The sequence below is a fragment of the Mustela putorius genome, unplaced genomic scaffold (assembly GCF_011764305.1).
Source record: "Mustela putorius furo isolate JIRA1106 unplaced genomic scaffold, ASM1176430v1.1 tig00000460_pilon_pilon_pilon, whole genome shotgun sequence".
Classification (NCBI taxonomy): Eukaryota; Metazoa; Chordata; class Mammalia; order Carnivora; family Mustelidae; genus Mustela; species Mustela putorius.
In genome coordinates this window covers 20,233,810-20,254,079 of record NW_025421389.1, presented here as the reverse complement: position 1 = coordinate 20,254,079, position 20,270 = coordinate 20,233,810, and the positions used below count along the sequence as shown (strand labels likewise).

At 47.5% G+C, this 20,270-nt stretch overlaps 1 long non-coding RNA gene and 1 pseudogene across 1 annotated transcript; both read right to left on the bottom strand.

The window, feature by feature from the left end:
* Nucleotides 1-497: 497 nt before the first annotated feature.
* On the bottom strand, nucleotides 498-4,240 carry LOC123392183. Its single transcript, XR_006606891.1, has 3 exons — nucleotides 3,861-4,240; nucleotides 3,269-3,532; nucleotides 498-1,125 (listed from the first exon to the last, which is right to left on the bottom strand). It is a non-coding gene; the product is annotated as an uncharacterized LOC123392183 (long non-coding RNA).
* Nucleotides 4,241-9,133: 4,893 nt separating this feature from the next.
* On the bottom strand, nucleotides 9,134-19,470 carry LOC101677741 (annotated as a pseudogene).
* Between the last annotated feature and the right edge of the window lie 800 nt (nucleotides 19,471-20,270).

Genomic DNA, 20,270 nt, shown 5'->3' with positions numbered 1-20,270 from the left:
AGGTACCTGTCGTGGGGAGTGCAGGTGGTGCCTTACGGGCTGCTCCCGCAAACCCCAGCTCCAAGTCCCAAGTAGCTGGAGAGTGAAGGGGTTGAATTCACAGGCCCAGGGTTTTCACACTTTTCCACGTCCAGACCTTGGAAATCCTGTTTTTGCCCTCTTCACTCCATGATCCTAGGGGGACTCAGTCTCCCCTCACCTGAATGAAGAAAAGAGGAGGAAGGAAGGGTAAACGGGTGTGAGGTCTCTGGCTTGGCCCCTGAAAACCTGTTGCTGTCCAGATGGTTGAGAGGACTCCCTGCAGCAGGGCTCCCTGCACACCCCGTGTCCCCCCCCATGGGTGATGGTGGCTCAGCAGCTGGGGGTGGAAGCAGGGAGGGGGGATTGGAGCTGGTTGCAGGCACCGCTCTGCACAGCAAGCTCCCCCTCTTCCCAAACCTGGGTCTTCTGGCCTCTTGAACTAAGGCCCTGGGGAGTGGGATGGCCTCTTGCCTTTCAGAGACCCCAGCATCACATCTGCTGCGGCTCCTTCAGCAGGAGGGTCAAATAGAGGTCTGGATTTGGGGTGGAGGCCTGCAGCCTGGCAGGGCAGCCTTTCTGCGGGGTGGGGGAGGAGCAGCGTGAGGCAGCAAACGCCGGAGACGGGCAGGTGACTTGAGAGAAGGCTCGGGGTGGTATTTTGATGACGCAGAGATGACTGGCAAACCACATCAGCCTCGATTTTTCTGAACCTTGCTGACCCCTCCTCTCTCTCCGTCCGTCTCCAGCCAGAGGTAATGCCAAGCCAGCCAGGGCAGGGACCTGGAGCCCGGAGCCTGTGGGGAGAGGACCATGGCTCCCCAGTCCCCAGAGTGAACGTATGGACTGGCCCAGGGCCCAGAGTGGAATGGAGGAGTTTGTTTGTCTACAGGGGCAGGAGTGGAAATGGCTGAAGGATGCTGTTTGCCCTGGCCAGCCAGAGCTGGGCATGGAGCTCTGCTTCCCTGCCCCCACTCCCTTCCCTTCACTTAACACCATTAACTAATCATTCTCCTCTCCGCCTGGAAACAAAGCCAGCGAGCCACCAAGGACAGACAGTCAGTTCAGAATTCTGTCTTCAGCCAGGTGGGGGCGGAGGAGCTGTCTCTGCGGGGAAAGGGAAATGAGGTTAGAGCCCGGGATGACATCCTCTTCCAGTGTGGCTCCACCAAGCAAGCCCGAGGACTGTCCTTTCAGGAAGCTGGGAGCCTGGGGAGTGGGCAGTGGAGGTCTGGGGACAGGCAGCTTGGGAGGACAGCTTCCTGAGGGGAGCACTTTGGGGGTTCCAAACCAAAGAGAGATCAGGACTTTGGAGAGGATGCAGAGGGGTCTGGAAGAAGGAGGAAAGGGCAGTGGAGAAGGACAGGAGAAGGGGTAGAGGGAACAGAGTATCAGCCCACTGGCTCCTTGAAGATAGCAGAAGACAGGGTGGCAGCAGTAACCCAGAAGAGAAAGGCAGCAGGGGAAGAACTTTCAGGAACAGGACTGTGACCCAGCCGAAGGGGGGTGGGTCTGGGGGTAGAGATGGGCCTCCCTGCAGCAGAGACTCTGGCACCTGGGCTGGGTTGGAAGCAGTGTTGCCCGGATGTAGGCCAAGATGGGAAGGAGAGACCCTGGACCAGAGTCCTAATTCTTTGTTTCTCTCCTGAAAGAAGGGGTAGGAAGGCTGCTTTCCTCCGCCCCCGTGGTAGACCCATTGTACACAGAGATAAGGGGACCCCTGTGTGGCATGTCCTCTGTGTCGCGTCTCTGGCATAGGTCTGATCACAGGCAGAGAAACAGGCTGGGTGGGCTGGTGGCCATGGTTTTGGTCTTCAGGGTGATGGGCTTTCATTTGGGTGTGAGGAAAAGTGGGAAGAGAGCAGCCCCAGCCACCGTGGAGGGGGAGGTAAAAAGAAAAGGGTGGGCCTGGCCCCAGGAGCCACTGGGGCCAGGTTCTAACCTAGGAGTCCTCCCTCGGGTCCTCTCTCAGCTCCAGCATAGTGGGCACGGTGGCCTCCACCCACCCCTCTGGCCCAGAGGCTTGACCAGGAGGAAGGTACGAGAAAGGCGTGCTGAGCTGGGCGGAGGAAGGAAGCTAATAAAGACGTTGCAGCTGCAGTGAGGAAGGAACAGAGGGTGGAGGGGGGAGGCCCAGCAACCTTGGCAATTAAGGAGGCTGGGGAACCCCCTGGCCTGGCCAGAAAATAGAGACCAGGTTGAGTCTTTGGAGGAGAGCGGAGAGAAGTTTTCCAGAATGGGGGTCTGACTTGGGAGGAGCTGTGGAAAACAGGGTGGGGGGAGGGTGGGGGGCAATTGTTGTCGAGGACATCATCAGGCCAGGAAACCGGATACCGGGGGGCTGGGTTGGAAGATGTGGGAGAAGAGATTGAATGGGGGGAAGCAGCCCCTATCCTGGCCGGACGCTGTCTCACCCATGCCCTTTGCACCTGACCCAGGGCAGGAGGAAGGAGGTGCAGCATGGACTGAGGGGAAGAGGAGGGGGACTTGAGGGTGAGGGGTGGGAGGGGCTATTTTTAAACTTGGAAAAACCTTGAGTGAGTTCATCACCCTAAGTACTGGAGGCGGCAAAGGGCCCATTGTACAGGGGTCCAGAGAAGGGGGGCGGGGAGGGGGTGAGTGGCACAATGGCAAGAATTATGTCGGAGTCAGACGGCCAGCCTGGGGCGGGGGAGGGGACTCCTCGTCACAGCTGGCCTACTGAACTCGGGGGTCCAGTGGGGGTGGGAGGGTGGTTCCACTGTCACAAAGCCCCCTGGGGGGAGCTGGGTCTCTGGCATCCGGTGGTCCGGCCTGGGGAGGGGGCTGTGGGTGGGATTCCCACAGTCTGGCTTTCCCAGGGACAGCCGGGCCTGTTCCCAGGCTCCCAGCATTCCAGCGACTCCCCTGGGAGCTAATGGCCTCTCTTCTCAGCCCCTTCTCTGCCCGGGGGTGGGGGGGGGAGAAGGAGGAAGAGGATGTGGATGCGTAGGGACTCTTCCTGGGCACTAGGGACTCTTAAGCCAGAGGGAGAGGACCACCCTTACATCCTAGTTCCCAACCCTGCTAAGGCCTCAGAATGAGGAAGGACTGTCCTTCTTGTCCCCTCCGACCCCAGGCGCCTCTCCACGTTGGCAGTCCTCCAGCACCCAGACTTCAGCCTAGGGGGGATTCCGCCCGGAGTCCCAGGAGCCCTGATCGCCGGGTCTCGCCCAGCTGGGGACGCGGGGGGCGGGGCATCCGGCGCCGCTCGCACCAACCCAAACATTACCTTAAATGCTCAGGCGTCTGCCGCGGGCCGGGGAGGGGCTCCGCGGGGCCCTGGGGCTCTCCGGAAGCCCGGGATCTGTCTCCAGCCCTTTCCCAGCGCAGCCGGCAGGCAGCCGCGATTCAGTCCACTGGCCCCCCCTTCTGAAAAGCAGGAGGGGGAAGGAAAATGGGGGGGCTGGTGTTGGGGGAGAGCCGGGACTGCACTGGGAGTCCGTGGGGGCCGCTGCCTGGGCGCAGAGTAGGACCTTCCAGCCAGGATTTCAGCCTGTGGACAGGAGAGGGGGCTTCTGTTAGCCTAATGCACCCCCCGCCCCCCAATCCTGAATCTCAGTTCTCTGGCTTCTGAGGGCCCGGCCACTTCCTCCTCTGACCCTAAATTTGGAGAAGGGAGCACGTTGGTGGGGTGGGGGAGAGGGCACAGGAGCAGGATGCCAGAGCCCACACCACTCCCCCTCGGGGAAGTTCACATCCGCTCCCCAAAATACCACCACCCAGAATGTCCCGAGAGAGCTGTTTAAGTCTGACTTGGAGTTGTCCCTGAGGAAAGGCCAGCTCGTCCACTGCAGAAAGGCCTAAGAGGAACCCAGGCTCACCACCTAGGGGCTCCAGGCTCTCTCCTCCCTGACGGCCACTTCTGCATTTCTGCGTTTTCCTTTCCACACGGAGGACCTGTAGTTGCTATAGCTCACCCTGGAGGCAGGGAGGGAGGAGGAAAGAGAAGGGAGGCAAGCCTGGGGCCTGCTCGGGCCTCCCTGTACCACATCCCTGTAGAGGGGGCTTCCGGTGGCAACAATATGGAATTTGGAGTCAGGAAAAAAACCACACTGGGTAAGACCCTGGCACTTTCCCTTCACCTCCCTGGTGCACTCACAGCGCTTGTTGGGCTCTGCTCTCAGACAGTTGACTGCAACCCCGACTGCAACACCCCCCCACACCCCCCCAACTCCGTGACAGCGCTGGCTTCCAGACAGCCTGGCCACTTCACTAGCTAATCTTGGGCAAGTGACTGAACCAAGGACTGTTCAGAGGGGACAGATCTGCCATCGGTACAGGCCTTTACAATTTAGACTTTTCACATCCGGATCCTTTTCATCACCAATATTTATCTGGATCTTTGCCCCCCAAATGAAGAAACTGAAGAACAAAGAGTGATATGGTCGGGGCGCCTGGGTGACTCAGTGGGTTAAAGCCTCTGCCTTCAGCTCAGGACATGATCTTAGGGTCCTGGGATTGAGCCTGCTTCCTCCTCTCTCTCTGCCTGCCTCTCTGCCTACTTGTGATCTCTGTCTGACACATAAATAAATAAAATATTTTAAAAATAAATAAAATTAAAAAAAAAAGAGTGACGTGGTCTAAAGTCATACAGCCTGTGAGGGATGAAACTCCATATTTCCCCCTTTAAAAAAAATTTGACTTATTATTTATTGTTGGGGGGGGAGAGTGGGGGAAGGGGCAGAGGGAGAGGAGCGAGAGAATCCCAAGTGGACTGCGCTGACGTCACACAGTCTCACAGCCCTGACGTCACAACCTGAGCCAAAATCAGAAGTTCGTTGCCCAACAGAAGCACGCAGGTGCCCCCCATAAATATTTGCTGTGGTAAAATACACCATAAAATGAACTCTCTTGACCATTTTAAGTGGCGACTCAGTGGCATTAAGTCCATTCACAGTGTGCAACCATCATGACTGCCCAGTTCCAGAACTTTCTGATCACCTCGAGGAACTGAACTTTGAAGTAAGATAGCTCTAAGTCTGAAACCCAGTGCATGTACCTGTAACAATTCACAGCTGAGCCAAGTAAACATATAACGGAAATGAAAGTAGGGGATAGACGAGCACTGAATCACGTCTTATAAACAGGAAACGCAAGAGGGAATCAGTAACGGGAGCATCCACAGGGACCTCTGCCTGCACTAGCTAGGAAAGTCTTTCTGCAAGTGGGGAGGCTTTTGTGAAAAGGCGGGTTTCGAGAGGGAGCAGTGAGGATCCATCATTCCAGGCAGGGCAAGCAGCAGGAGCAAAGAGAGAGGGATGAAGCTGAAGAAAGAGGCATTTACAACGACAATGGCAGGATTTCTGTATAAAGGGTTTTCGAGGAGCCATCTGGCTGGAGGGTAGGCTAGGCAACGTGGCTTGCGAGCACACTGGCACGGCAAGCCCCCTGCTTTCGCTTCCACTGTGTGTTTGTTTGGAGTGCCTTGAGGACAGCTCTAGCCACAAGTCCACCTGTGGCACCAGCCTTATGCAAACAGAGAGGGATGAAGCTGAAGAAAGAGGCACTCAATAGAGAGTGTTATGTGGCTAACTAGAAATTCAGCAGGGTAGAGGGTGCGTGCATGTGACAGCCTGGGCGGATGAGCTGGAGTTAGGTCATAGGGGAGGAACTGGCTCTTAAGACAGGCAGTAGGGAGCCACTGAAGGTTCTTGAGCAATGGCAGATGATGTGATGCCATTGGAACCCAGGATTAGACCGTTTCTCTATTTCTTCTTTGCCTGACAGTGCCCCCTGGTGGCCCTAGTTTGAATTGCTCCCTCATTTTATGAGTGGGTGGGAGGATGGGGGACTGAGAAGCAGGACTGTTGAGTTGGAGAAGCCAGACTCTTGGGCCACATTCCAATTCATCCTGAGTGATAACAGTAGTGGAAAGAAATAGAGACGACATGTGGACAGAGAGGGTGTGATGTGAAGGACAAGGGCATGGTGGTGGTTCCCTCTTCTGTCTCATCGTTCTGAGCTTGGATGTTGGGTAGCAGGTACTAAGGTGGAGCTGGAAGCAGGATGGTAACTGAGACAAGGTCAGTGTTCTTGCGGAACTTGGAGTGAGAAAACAATTAGAATACAAGTGTCAAATACGAGGGTGCAAATATGCACATATACCAGTTACTGAACCCAGCTTGACGTGGTCCCAGACAGCTGCCTGGAAGAGTGGAAACCTAGCTTTGTTTTCTTTTCTTTCTTTCCTTCTTTCTTTTTTTTTTTTAAAGATTTTATTTATTTATTTGACAGAGAAAGACACAGCCAGAGAGGGAACACAAGCAGAGAGAGAGGGAGAAGCAGGCTCCCTGCTGAGCAGAGAGCCTGATGTGGGGCTTGATCCCAGAACCCTGGGATCATGACCTGAGCCAGACGCTTAATGCTTAACGAGAGAGCCACCCAGGCACCCCCTCCCAGCTTCATTTTCATGATAATAATAGGTAACTGTGGGGGCACCTGGGTTACTCAGTCGGTTAAGGTCTCTGATAATAGAGTGATGGCCAGGGACGCCTGGGTGGCTCAGTTGGTTAAGCAGCTGCCTTCGGCTCAGGTCATGATCCCAGCGTCCTGGGATCGAGTCCCGCATTGGGCTCCTTGCTCCGCAGGGGGCCTGCTTTTCCCTCTGACTCTGCCTTCCACTCTGTCTGCCTGTACTCGCTCTCGCTCACTCTCTCTCTGACAAATAAATAAATAAAATCTTTAAAAAAAAAAAATAGAGTGATGGCCAGAACTTTATTTTATTTTATTTATTTATTTTTAAAGATTTTATTTATTTATTTGACAGAGAGAGGTCACAGGTAGGCAGAGAGACAGGCAGAGAGAGAGAGAGGAGGAAGCAGGCTCCCTGCTGAGCAGAGAGCCCCATGCGGGACCCGATCCCAGGACCCTGAGACCATGACCCAAGCCGAAGGCAGCGGCTTAACCCACTGAGCCACCCAGGCGCCCCTCTTACTTTCAAATAGAAACATTAAAAGGACCAAAACCAGTAAAAATAGTTACCTATACAGAGAAGTGGAAGAAGGGTCCTAACCCCAGTATTTGTGGGGCCAGGTCAGAGCACAAGTAAGGGCTCACGTATCCTATATTGAAATATGTGAGTTATTTGAAAGCTGACAGTTAAATATGCTTTAACCCCTTACCTTGACAAATACACTTTGTAACAACACCATAAAAAAAAAAAAAATAGGGGCACCTGGGTGGCTCAGTGTGTTAAGCCTCTGCCTTCAGCTCAGGTCATGATCTCTGCATCGGGCTCTCTGCTCGAGGGGGAGCCTGCCTCTCCCTCTCTCTCTGCCTGCCTTTCTGCCTACTTGTGTTCCCTCTCTCTGTGTGTTGAATAAATAAAATCTTAAAAAAATATATGTAAGGCGATGGTTTTTGTATGACTTTAAGTCAACAAAATGCCCAAGGAAAATTAACTTAATTTTGAAAGATTTTATGTTTAAGTAATCTCTACACCCAATGCCGAGCTCGAACTTACAACCCCGAGATCAAGAGTCACATACTCCACCGACTGAGCCAGCCAGGCGTCCCATAAATTAACTTAATTATTATTGCACATGCCTGGGTATTCTCATGATGGGCCAACAATGTTTGGATAGAATAATACAGTCATATACAACTCATAAATTATTATGTGTTTGATTACATTAAATTAATATTTCTTGCCTTAATTTTGGCAAAATCCCTAATTGTGTTGTTATGATAAAAGTTTTTCTCACTGTGCATATGTTGGTAGTTATGCTAAATTAATCAACCTTTCTGGAAGTATTCTCGTTCTTAGATATTTAAAAATTTCATTCCAATTTAGAGAAACTTTGCTCCTAACTGAAATTATTCCTAATGTTTTTAAACCAGTGTTTTGAGGGGGTTCTGGGTGGCTCAGTCGGTTAAGCATGTGACTCTCGGTTTTGGCTCAGGTTATGATCTCAGGGTCCTTAGATTGAGCCCCACATGGAGCTGTGTGCGCAGTGGGGAATCTGCTTCTCTCTCTGTCTGTCTGTCTCTCTCTCTGCCCCTTCCCCCACTTGTGTGTGTGGGTGCACTCTTTCTCAAATAAAAAAATCTTTAAAAAAAAATGTGCTTTGGGGCGTCTGGATGGCTTAGTGGGTTAAAGCCTCTACCATTGGCTCAGGTCATGATCCCAGGGTCCTGGAATCGAGCCCTGCATCAGGCTCTCTGCTCAGCAGGGAGCCTGCTTCCCCCTGTCTCTCTGCCTGCCTCTCTGCCTACCTGTGATCTCTGTCTGTCAATAAATAAATAAAATCTTTAAAAAAATGTGCTTTGATTCAGAACTGGAACATAAACTTTTATCATGTTCGGACATTATATAGACATTACATATGATAAATATTTTATCCCAGAAAATGTTTAAAGTATTTTTTCATCATACTAATCTTTATCATTTATATTGCAATTTTCACCATCTCTTAAAGCAATATCCAGGTCCACTTGGTGTTTCTTGGTTTACTCTTTTAATGTTTAAAAAAAATTTTCCCTCAGAAATATATATATATTTTTAAAGAGTTTTATTTATTTATTTATTTATTTGAGGGAGAGTGAGAGTGAGAAAGCACAAGCAGGGGTAGGGGCAGAGGGAGAAGCAGGCTCCTCCCTGAGCAGGGAGCCTGATGAGGGCCTCTAATTCCAGAACCCTGTCATAACCTGAGCCAAAGGTAGATGCTTAACCAACTGAGCCAGTCAGGTGCCTCAGAATTTTATTTTAAAAATTTTTATTTGATCCTAGCTGATCAAATAACATTGCAAGACAATGTTACATTGTGTACAACATGGTGATTTGGTAACTCTATACATTTTTTTAAAAGATTTTTCTTTATTTATTGGACAGAGATCACAAGTAGGCAGAGAGGCAGGCAGAGGTGGGGTGTGGGGGAGAAGCAGGCCCCCCACTGTGCAGAGAGCCCGATGTGGGGCTCAATCCCAGGACCCCGAGATCATGACCTGAGCTGAAGGCAAAGGTCCAACCCCACTGAGCCACCCAGGCACCTCCATTACTTTTTTTTTTTTTTTTTAAAGAAGACCTAGATTTGTTAAACTATTACAAAGATAAAACAATTATCACTGAAATACTTTGAGGACTTCATTGAAATTTCACTTGTTGTTATGGACACTGACCTAAGAGGTTAGAAATTAAAGGATATGTCCTAAGAGGTATTGACTGGTGAAACATGGTGAAAGAAGTAAGAGCTCGACAGAAACATCTGCGTTAGAGGTATTTCATGTGGCTGGGATGCTTCCCAAGAGACTCCCTGATGATGCCTGAATGAAGTAATCTGGGTCCCAGATTAGTAAAAAAGACCCTTACCCCTGTGAAGAATGAGCAGAGGCCAGGATCTTAAGGGGAAAGGGATCCTTGGGCTCTGAAAGCCTGTATCTTGGGAGCAGCCTTCCTCCTTCCCATCCGGTCTACCTAGGCCTTCAAGCACCTGTGCTTCTCACCACATCCACCTGCCAGGTCATGGAAAGTACAGGGAGTAGAGGGCAGGAACTATGGGGCTGCTCAGAGGGGACCTATACACAGAGAGCTTGGGGTTAGGTGATAAGCTATAAGTACCTTCTTGGTTAAGTTAATTCCCTTTTGTTAATAAAGGTCCTAGTTTCTTCTGCTGGTGGCAGCTTTTTGTGTCAGGACAGTCTACCTCAAGAATCGGTTCAGGTAAATTCTGGAGAAGAAGCGAGACTTTCATCAACACCCACGCCACAGGAGAAGAGGCATCACGTTCCTTCCTAGTTATGAGCAGATCCCACGGCCGCATCGAGCATGCCCAGTGATCATCACCTGTACCCGCAACTGTCCAGCAGCTGTTGGGTGTGGTGTCTGCCTCCATCTCATCTTCATACTCTCTTCTTGAACCTTCTGTCTGGACTTCAACCATGTTGTACTGGCTGCTCGCAGACTGAGAAAGCATTCCTTCTAGTCTCTTCCACGTGGCTTGGTCTTCTTAACCCTTCTTCCCAGGTATAAAATGGAGAGATGTCCCCCACCCTTGTTCCTGTGTTCTTCTCCGTCTTTGTCCTCGGGGTCAGGACGCGAAGCCTGGCATTCGCATTGCGGGAGCATTGTCTCCAGTGCTCATTTATCACTAGGCACAAACCTAAGCCCAGCAACAGGGTCAACCTCATCATCGCTGTCTTCTTCAGCAGCAGATTCTTTCAATTCTGGTCCACTTCTGGCATTCACCATGACACACAAATGCTCTTGTGGACAGGCATTTAGGCCCCCAGACCCCGTGCGCCGCTAATGGTGGGATGTCCGGTGAGAATCTTAGCCCAGAGCCGTCTAACCAAGACAGGTGGCTCTCAGCGATACAAAGGGTGCTGCTCAGCCAGGCAGGGGACACTTTGGAGGAAGCTCACTGTAGCAGGGAGTGCGGCGACACGGGCCAATAACTCTATCATGCTATGTTCGCAAGCATAGATATATCTGTCCCCATAGGATGGTATCATAGGACCGCTGACTGTTCCCTGGGTGGTGGTGGTTTTACTTTTGCAAAAAGTCTTCAAGGCTGAGACCTTATAAAGAAAACTCTGGGGGCGCCTGGGTGGCTCAGTGGGTTAAGGCGCTGCCTTCGGCTCAGGTCATGATCTCAGGGTCCTGGATCGAGCCCCGCATCAGGCTCTCTGCTCGGCAGGGGGCCTGCTTCCTCCTCTCTCTCTGCTGCCTCTCTGCCTACTTGTGATCTCTCTCTGTCAAATAAATAAATAAAATATTAAAAAAAAAGAAGAAGAAAAGAAAACTCTGAAAAGCAGGCTGTTGCTACATTTCTTCAAATCTCTCTTCAGTTGAGATTGTGACTTGATCGTGGCCAGAAGATAGTCTCTGTATAAGACGTTGGTTTGGGGAATATTTGCATGTGCATCTTATTCTTTATGGTCATGCAAACATTTTTATTTCCTTGTTTTAGTTTCCATATGTATACATTTAATTCTATTTTGAAATGATGTCAAACATTGAGAAATTTGCAAATAGCAGAGAATCCTCTTTTAAAAAAATATATTTTATTTATTTTTTTTGGCAGACAGAGATCACAAGTACGCAGAGAGGCAGGTGGGGGGGGGGGAAGCAGGCTCCCCAAGGAACAGAGAGCCCAGTGAGGGGCTTGATCCCAGGATCCTGGAATCATGATGTGAGCCGAAGGCAGAGGCTTTAACCCACTGAGCCAGCCAGGTACCCCAAATAGCAAAGAATCCTCTTATACCCTTTATTTGTTTTCTTTTATACCCTTTATTTAGTGCCACGTATTATTAACATGTTACCACATTTGTTGCTCTTTTAGTCTCTCTCCAAATTAAAATTCATATTTTTTGTAGTAATCTCTACACCCAACATGGGGCTCTAAGTCACAACCTGGAGATCAAGGGTTGCGTGCTTTCCTGACTGAGCCAGCCAGCCAGCCACCCCAGAAATTTTATTTGGTATATGTGTGTGTATATATAATTATTTTTCTTATGAATCATGAGAGTAGATTGCATACATCATGCTTCTAGGTCCCTTACTACCTCAGTATTTCCTTTTTTTTTTTTTAATTGATTTGACAGAGAGAGAGATCACACGTAGGCAAGACAGGCAACCAGAGAGACAGGGGGAAGCAGGCTCTCTGCTGAGCAGAGAGCCTGATGCAGGGCTCCATCCCAGGACCCTGAGATCACGACCTGTGCTGACGGCAGAGGCTTTAACCCACTGAGCCACCCAGGTGCCCCAAGTTTATTATTATTATTTTTTAATAATCTCTACACCCCATCATGGGGGCTCGAACTCATGACCTTGAGATTGAGTCGCACACTCCTCTGACTGAGCCAGCGAGGTGCCCCAAGAAGGCTATTCTTTTACATAACCCCGAAACAGTTATCCAATTTAAAAGATTCAAGTCGCTGCAAGACATGTCTACTCTATGATCCATATTCCAGTTTGACAAGAGTCCTAATAATGCCCATTGTAGCCACCATGTCTAGCCCCAGCGTGGGACACCGTCCAGAACTCTCCATTACATTTAGTGCTCAGTTCTCCTTCCATCTGTGATGCTTCCCCAGGCTCGGTCCGTCCCATTATTTGGATTTGCCTGATGCGTCCTTGTGCTTCAGTTATGGTGACGCTCCCAGGCCAGAGAACTACACAAGGAAGGCGTACGGTAGTCTCCCTCGATGGTTTGGGCCTGAATGGCTTTCAGTTTTCACTATGATAGTTTTGAAATGGTGATTTTCTACCTCCAGCCTCCCTCCCTGCGTAGGGGCCAGCACCGTACCATAAAGAGGAGCTCTCCTTTCTCATTTGCTGGTTTGTCTTACTAGTTTAGACTAACGGATTCCTACTGTATTCCATGGATTTTATGCCTTTACTGTCCTTATTTACTTTGAGGCTGACATTAGCCCAGATTTGGCCACCTTTGAGCAGGCTCTCGTGTTCTTTGACATTCTCTCCTCCATACACCGTAATTTTTGGCACTATTTTCTTTCTGGTACACCTAGTTTACCCTGTACCTTCTACGCCCCAGTCCTGTAATCAACCATTTTCCCATTGTGAAATTCTTTTTAGTGGGGAATGGTAGTTAGAAATGGTAGTTAGAAACCAAAATCTGGGGCACCTGGGTGGCTCAGTGGGTTGGGCCCCTGCCTTCGGCTCGGGTCGTGATCTCAGGGTCCTGGGATCGAGGCCCGCATCGGGTTCTCTGCTCAGCAGGGAGCCTGATTCCTCCTCTCTCTCTGCCTGCTTGTGATCTCTCTCTGTCAAATAAGTAAATAAAATATTAAAAAAAAAAAAAAAAAAAAGAAACCAAAATCTGGGCATCAGATATGCTCCTTGTTACTGGGTATGAACTTTCTCGACTCTTTCAGTGGACAGAGCTGGGGAAAATATGTACATATCATATACATATAATATAGATGACACATATATAAAATATCTATACGTAAAATAATACATATGTAATACATCTAAACTAATATATGTTATATATAATATAATCTAATATTATCTAACATATTATTTTTAAAAAGATTTTATTTATTTATTTGAGAGAGAGAGAGCATGAGAGGGGAGAAGGTCAGAGGGAGAAGCAGACTCCCCATAGAGCTGGGAGCCTGATGTGGGTCTTGATGCTGGGACTCCAGGATCATCACCTGAGCCAAAGGTAGTTGCTTAACCAACTGAGCCACCCAGAAGCCTGTATTATTCTTTTTTTAAGATTATTCATTTACTTGGGAGAGAGAGCATGAGCAGGAGGGGTAGAGGGAGAGGGAGAAGCAGACTCCTCATCGAGCAGGGAGCCTGACTTGGGCCTCATTCCCAGGACCTTGAGATCATGACCCAAACCGAAGACAATCAACTGAGCCACTCAGGCACCCCTAGATCTAGTCTAATATATATAATGTGTGTGTGTGTGTGTGTTCTAACACACACACAGACACATATATAGTATATACATTGTCAGAAAGCATGAGTTCATGCTGGCAACTTCCAATGCTGACCCAGCTCCAGGGGATTCTACCTTGCCTTCCTGCATTCCATATTTATGTCTCCCTTCTTCTGAAGAACTCTGGCTCCCAGCGATATTTCAGACTTGCTGGACCCATACCACCACAAAACACGAAGCTAATAAAAATGGTTCAAGAAGTCTTTTCTTCCCCCAGCCTGAGAATATAAAGTTAGTTCTTACTTGTCTCCTTTCTGGATGGTTATATTATTCACATGAAATATAGCTGCATTCATTTGTTTCTGTTTGCTTTCAGTTTTGGATATTTTCTCTCATTTTTGTTGATTTAATTTAAATTTAATTTAATTTAGTTATTTCATTTATTTAATTTTTTTAAAAGATTTTATTGGGGCGCCTGGGTGGCTCAGTGGGTTAAAGCCTCTGCCTTTGGCTTAGGTCATGATCCCAGGGTCCTGGGATCGAGCCTCACGTCAGGCTCTCTGCTCCGTGGGGAGCCTGCTTCCTCCTCTCTCTGCCTGCTTCTCTGCCTATTTGTGATCTCTCTCTGTTTGTCAAATAAATAAATAAAATCTTAAAAATATATATTTTATTTATTTATCTGACAGAGAGGGAGAGAAAGCAAAAGTAGGCAGGGTGGCTGGCAGAGGGAGAAGGAGAGGGGGAAGCAGACTCCCAGCTGGGCAGGGAGCCCGATGCAGGGCTCGATCCCAGGACCCCAGGATCCCAGGATCATGACCTGAGCCGAAGACAGATACCCAGCCAACTGAGCCACCCAGGCGCCCCTTATTTTATTTAAAAATTTTTTTAAAAAATGTATTTATTTGAAAGAGAGAGAGAGCGAGAGAGCACAAGTAGGGGGAGCAGCAGAGGGAGAGGGAGGAGAAGCAGGTTCCCCTGCGGAGCAAGGAGCCCAGTGTGGGATCCTGGGGCTCTGGAATCATGACCTGAGCAGAAGGCAGACGCTTAACTGACTGAGCCACTCAGTGTCCTCTTTTTTTTTTTTTTTTTTTTTTTTTTTTTTAACAGCTGCATGGTATTCCATTGGATTTACCTACCATAGTTTTGTCAAACAATCTGTTTGGACTTTTGGATGATTCCCAATATTTTGCAATGTTACAGATAATGTTACAATAAATTTTGTTGAAAGTGTCTTAACAGTAAATTCCTGGAAGCGGATTGCTGGGTCAAAGATTAAATGCATACGTAGCTTTTTTTCTTTTGTTTTGGCTTTTAGTTACTGTAAAAACAACAATTAAAAAAAAAAAACCAAAAAAACCAAAAAACCAACAAGCCACATGACATAAAATCTACCATCTTAACTATTGTTAAGTGTATAGTTCAGTAGTGGTAAATATATTCTTTGTGAAATAGGTCCCCAGAACTTTTTTTATCTTAAAAAACTGAGGATTTGGGGCACCTGGGTGGCTCAGTGGGTTAAAGCCTCTGCCTTCGGCTCAGGTCATGATCCCAGGGTCCTGGGATCGAGCCCCACATCGGGCTCTCTGCTCAGCGGGGAGCCTGCTTCCTCCTCTCTCTCTGCCTGCTTCTCTGCCTACTTGTGATCTCTGTCTGTCAAATAAATAAATAAAATCTTTTTAAAACAAACAAACAAAAAAAAAAACTGAGGATTTATATCCATTAAACAAAAACTCCTCCTTTCCCTCTTTCCCTTAGACATCAGCGATCACTATTCTACTTCCTGCTTCTAGAAATCTATATAGGTATAAGTGGGATCACACAGTATTCATCTTTTTGCAACTGGCTTCTTTCACTTGGCCTAACAATCTCATGTTTCAGTCCTGCTGTAGCATGTATCAGAATTTCATTTGTTTCTCTGGTTGAACAAAATTCCATTGGATGTGTAGACCACAATTTGTACATTTATGCATCACTAGACACTTGGCTTGCTTCTACCTCTCGGCTCTTGTGAGTAGTGCTCCTATGAACATGGGTGTGCAAATATCTCTTTGAGACCCTGCTTCCAATTCTTCTGCATATATTCCTAGAAGTGGGGTTGCTGAATTGTATGATGTTTCTATTTTTAATTTGTTGAGGAAAATCCATACTGTTTTCTATAATGTTGCACCACTCCACGGTCCCACCAATAATGCCCAAGGACTCTAACCTCTCCACATCCTTGCCAACACTGGCTATTTTCTGTTGCCTTGCTAGGAGCCATCCCACTAGGTACAAGATGACATCCCACCTCAGCCCTACTAGTATGACCAGAGATGCCAAGCTGCCCCCCATTTGTCTGCTGGCCAAATGCACATCATCTTTGGAGACATGTCCATTCTGGTCTTGCACAGGAACCCCTCCCCCATGTGATTACCTGCCGTTGAGTGGTAGGAGCTCTCCAGACATCAACCCTCATTAGATACATGACCGGCAAGTACTTTCCCCCCACTCTGGAGACCGTCCTTGCTACTCTGTTGATCATGCTGCTTGAGGCACAAGAGCCTCTGTGTACAATGTGTCCAATTTGGCCAATTTCTTTTTTTACTGCTTATGCTTTAGATGTTAGATTCAAGAAGTCACTGCCAAGTCCAATGTCATGAAACTTTTCCTCTATGTTTTCTCCTAGGAATGTCATAGGTTCGGGTCTTATATGTAGGTTTTTATTCCATTTTGAGTTAATTTTTGAAGATGGTATAAGATAAGAGTCTAAACTCAGGCTTTTGCACATGGTTGTCCAGTTTTCCCAAGACCATTTGTTGGAGAGATTGTCCTTTCTCTACTGAGTGGTCTGAGCACTCCTGCTGAAGATCCCATGAGCAAGGATGTCAGAGTTTATTTCTGGGCTCTCTATTGGTCTCTGAAAATGTCCGTGTTACGCCATTACTATGCGGTCTTGATTACTGCAGCTTTGTAACAATGCACATGTAGATATGTAGGTAATGATGCCAACCCACTCCCCACTGGTGGGTGACATTCTGCTTTCCTACGAGCAATGTACCAGAGTGTCTGTGTTCCCAAAACCTTGCTAACAGAGTGTTCTGTCAAGTTTGTTCCCTGACAAGTTTATTAGAATGTAGCTTCTTTAGCTTTAGAAAGTTTTAAGTCTTTGAAAGTCTTAAAGTCTTTTAAATTTGAGAATTTAAAAGAAGCTATTTAATCTCTCAAGAAGTAAAACAACGACTAGATAGTTACATGCAAAAGAATTAATCTAGACACAAACCTCCCATGGTTCACAAAGATGAATCTCATGGACCTAAGTGTAAAACATTAAACTATAAAACTTCTTGATGGCAGAGGAGAGAATCAAAGTGATCTTGGGTTTGGCATGGCTTTGTGGCATGACCCATGAAAGAAAAAAAATTGGTAAGTTGGACTTTGTTAAAATTAAAAACTTCTGTTTTGTGGAAGACACTGTTGAGAGACTGACGACAAGCCACAGACAGGGAGAAAATATTTGCAAAACACATATCTAATAAAGAACTAGTATCTAGGGGCTCCTGGTTAGCTCAGTGGGTTAAGCATCTGACTCCTGGTTTCAGGAGGTCTTTGGGGTCAGGGGATCGAGCCTCACACTGGGCTCTGTGCTCAGCACGGAGTCTGCTTGAGATTCTCTTCCTCTCCCTCTGCCCCTCGCACTGCTCGCTCTCTCTAAATAAATAACTAATTAGCTGAGTAAGTAAAATCTTTTAAAAAGCGAGAAATAAAGATAGCAAATACCTATATGAAAAGATATCAACATCATTTGTCATTGGGGAATTGCTACTTAAAGCAGCAGTGAGACGCTCCTACGCATCCATTTCTAATGGCTACATTTCCAAACACCAACCCCACCAGATGCTGGTGAGGACGTAGAGCGACAGGAACTCTCATTCACAGCAGGTGGGAATGCAGAACTTTGGAAAACAGTTGGCGGTTTCTTACAAAACGAAACATAGTCTTTACTGTATGATCAAGCAATCGTTCTCCTTGGTATTTACCCAAATGAGCTGAAAAATTCTATCCGCGCAAAAACATGTGCACGGGTGTGCACAGCAGCTTTATTCACCCCTGCTAAAACTTGCAGCAACCGAGATGTCCTTCAGTAGTACAATGGATAAACGGGGAAATACATCCATAGAGTAGAATTTTTTTTTTTTTTCAAGATCTGGAGAGAGAGAACACAAGCAAGGGGAGTGGCAGGGGAGAAGAGGAAGTGGACTCCCTGCTGAGCAGAGAGCCTGATGCGGGGCTCGATCCCAGGACCCTGAGATCATGACCTGAGCCAAAGGCAGACGCTTAACCGACTGAGCCACCCGGCACACTGGCAGTGGAATATTATTGAGAGATAACTAGAAATGGGCTGTCAAGTCACAGAAGGACACGGAGGAGCCCTGAATACATACTGTTACATGAAAGAAGTTAATTTGAAAAGGCTCTGTACCATAAGACTCCAATGATTTGACGTTCTGGGAAAAACAAAACTATGGAAACAGTAAAAATATTAGTGGTGGCCAGGAGCTGGGGGTGGGAGAGGGAGGGAGGGGATGAGTAGGTGGAACAAGGGGGTTTTTAGGGCAGTGAGAATATTCCACATGACACTCGATGGTAGACACATGGCCTTACATATTTGTCAAAACCCACACAGAGAGTCAACACTAATGGAAACTATGGACTTCTGTTAATAATAATAATAATAATAATAATAATAATAATGTATTAGGGGCGCCTGGGTGGCTCAGTTGGTTAAGCGTCTGCCTTTGACTCATATCATGAACCCGGGATCCTGGGATGGAGTCCCCCATTGGGCTCCTTGCTCTGGAGTCTGCATCTCCCTCTGCCCTTCCTGCTGCTCATGCTTTCTCTGTCTCTCTAGACTCAAATAAATAAATAAAGTCTTTGAAAAAATAATGTATCGGTATTGCCTCATCAATTGTAAACAAAGTAAAATAGCTAAACAGATTTAGATTTTTCTGGTTAAACTTTTGTCAATATTATATATATGTGTGTATATATATATAAAATATATATATACACATATTTTAGTAAAGGAGAGAGAAAGGGTGGAGAGGCAGAGGGGGTGGGAGACTGAGAATCTTTTTTTTTTTTTAAAGATTTTATTTATTTGGCAGAGAGAGATCACAAGTAGGCAGAGAGGCAGGCAGAGAGTGAGAGAGAGGGAAGCAGGCTCCCCGCTGAGCAGAGAGCCCGATGCGGGACTCGATCCCAGGACCCTGAGATCATGATCTGAGCCAAAGGCAGTGGCTTAACCCACTGAGCCACCCAGGTGCCCCCCCCCTTTTTAAAAGATTTTTTAATTTACTTGACAGAGATCACAAGTAGGCAGAGAGGCAGGCAGAGAGAGGGAAGGGTGATGGTGGGGGGGAAGCAGGCCCCCTGCTGAGCAGAGAGCCCGATGCAGGGCTTGATCCCAGGGTCCTGGGATCATGACCTGAGCTGAAGGCAGAGGCTTTAACCCATGGAGCCACCCAGGCACCCCTGAGACTGAGAATCTTAAGCAGGCTCCATGCCCAGTACGAAGCCAGGCTTGACCTCACCACCCTGAGATCAGACCTGAGTCAAAATCAAGAGTGGGATGTCTAACTGACAGAGCCACCCAGGTGTCCCTCAATATTTTTAAAATTATGCAACAGTCCATCTCATATGTCTGAGAATAGTGCATATTGAAGAGTCATTTCATTTTCCATGAGACCATAATTTTCTCTTTATTTGAGAATCTTCTGTTGTTTTGCTTAACTCTTCAAGTTCTTTTGATATCTCATCTACATTACATCTACTGTTTTAACAGCACCTAGCCGGCATTCCCATCGTGTGTCCCAGAGAGGGAGGAAGGCCAAATGTGATGTGTCTTTCCAAGATGTTTCCTCTTTGGGCAGATACAGAAAACAGTGTATATGATCTTTCTATTGTTCTGAATGCCACCATGTCAGCACAAACTGAGCTGAGGTCTAATAATGAGTTCAACTATGTGCCACAGCACAAAAATGCTTCTGGATTTTTGGTCCAAAAAATGACCTTATTCCCCCTTACCTTTGCTAACCATGATAGCCTCGTCATCATTGACCACCCTCAACAACGCTTTTTTTTTAAATTAAGTAAGTTTCACACCCAGCATGAAGCCCAACATGGGGCTTGAACTCATGACCCTGGGATCAAGACCTGAGCTGAGATCAAGAGTTAGATGCTGGGGCGCCTGGGTGGCTCAGTGGGTTAAAGCCTCTGCCTTTAGCTCAGGTCATGATCCCTCAGGTCACGAACCCATGGTCCTGGGATTGAGACCGGCAATCCCAGGGCCATGCTCAGAAAGGGGCATGCTTCCTTCCACCCCTCCCCCTCTCTGACTGCCTCTCTGCCTACTTGTGATCTCTGTCTGTCAAATAAATAAATAAAATCTTTTAAAAAAAGAGAGATGCTTAACCGACTGAACCACCAAGGCGTCCCACCCCAACAGTGTCAAATCAATGCCTAAAATTACGGGGTGCTTTTTTTTTCCCAGTCCTTTCCTTATGTCAAAACAGAGCTAAAACCTATTAAATAAATATGTGTGTTTCCTGTAGATTACATATATACACATTTTAAAAAATCTGATTTAATGTTACAAATGTTCCTCAGCTAGTGCATTATTTTCTGAGTACTTCTGGAACCATAAATTAGAACAAGAAGAAAAGCAAGAGGATTTGACTAGGTAATTAATGTATTTCTTACCCAAGCACTACAGCTACTCGAACCCTCCCCTACATGAAAATTCAGGAGTTTTGTCTGTGGCATTTGGATACACTCACCTCATGTCTCCAGGACATTATGGAATGCAGAAGAGGGCTTTTCTGGGCCTGAACGGCATCG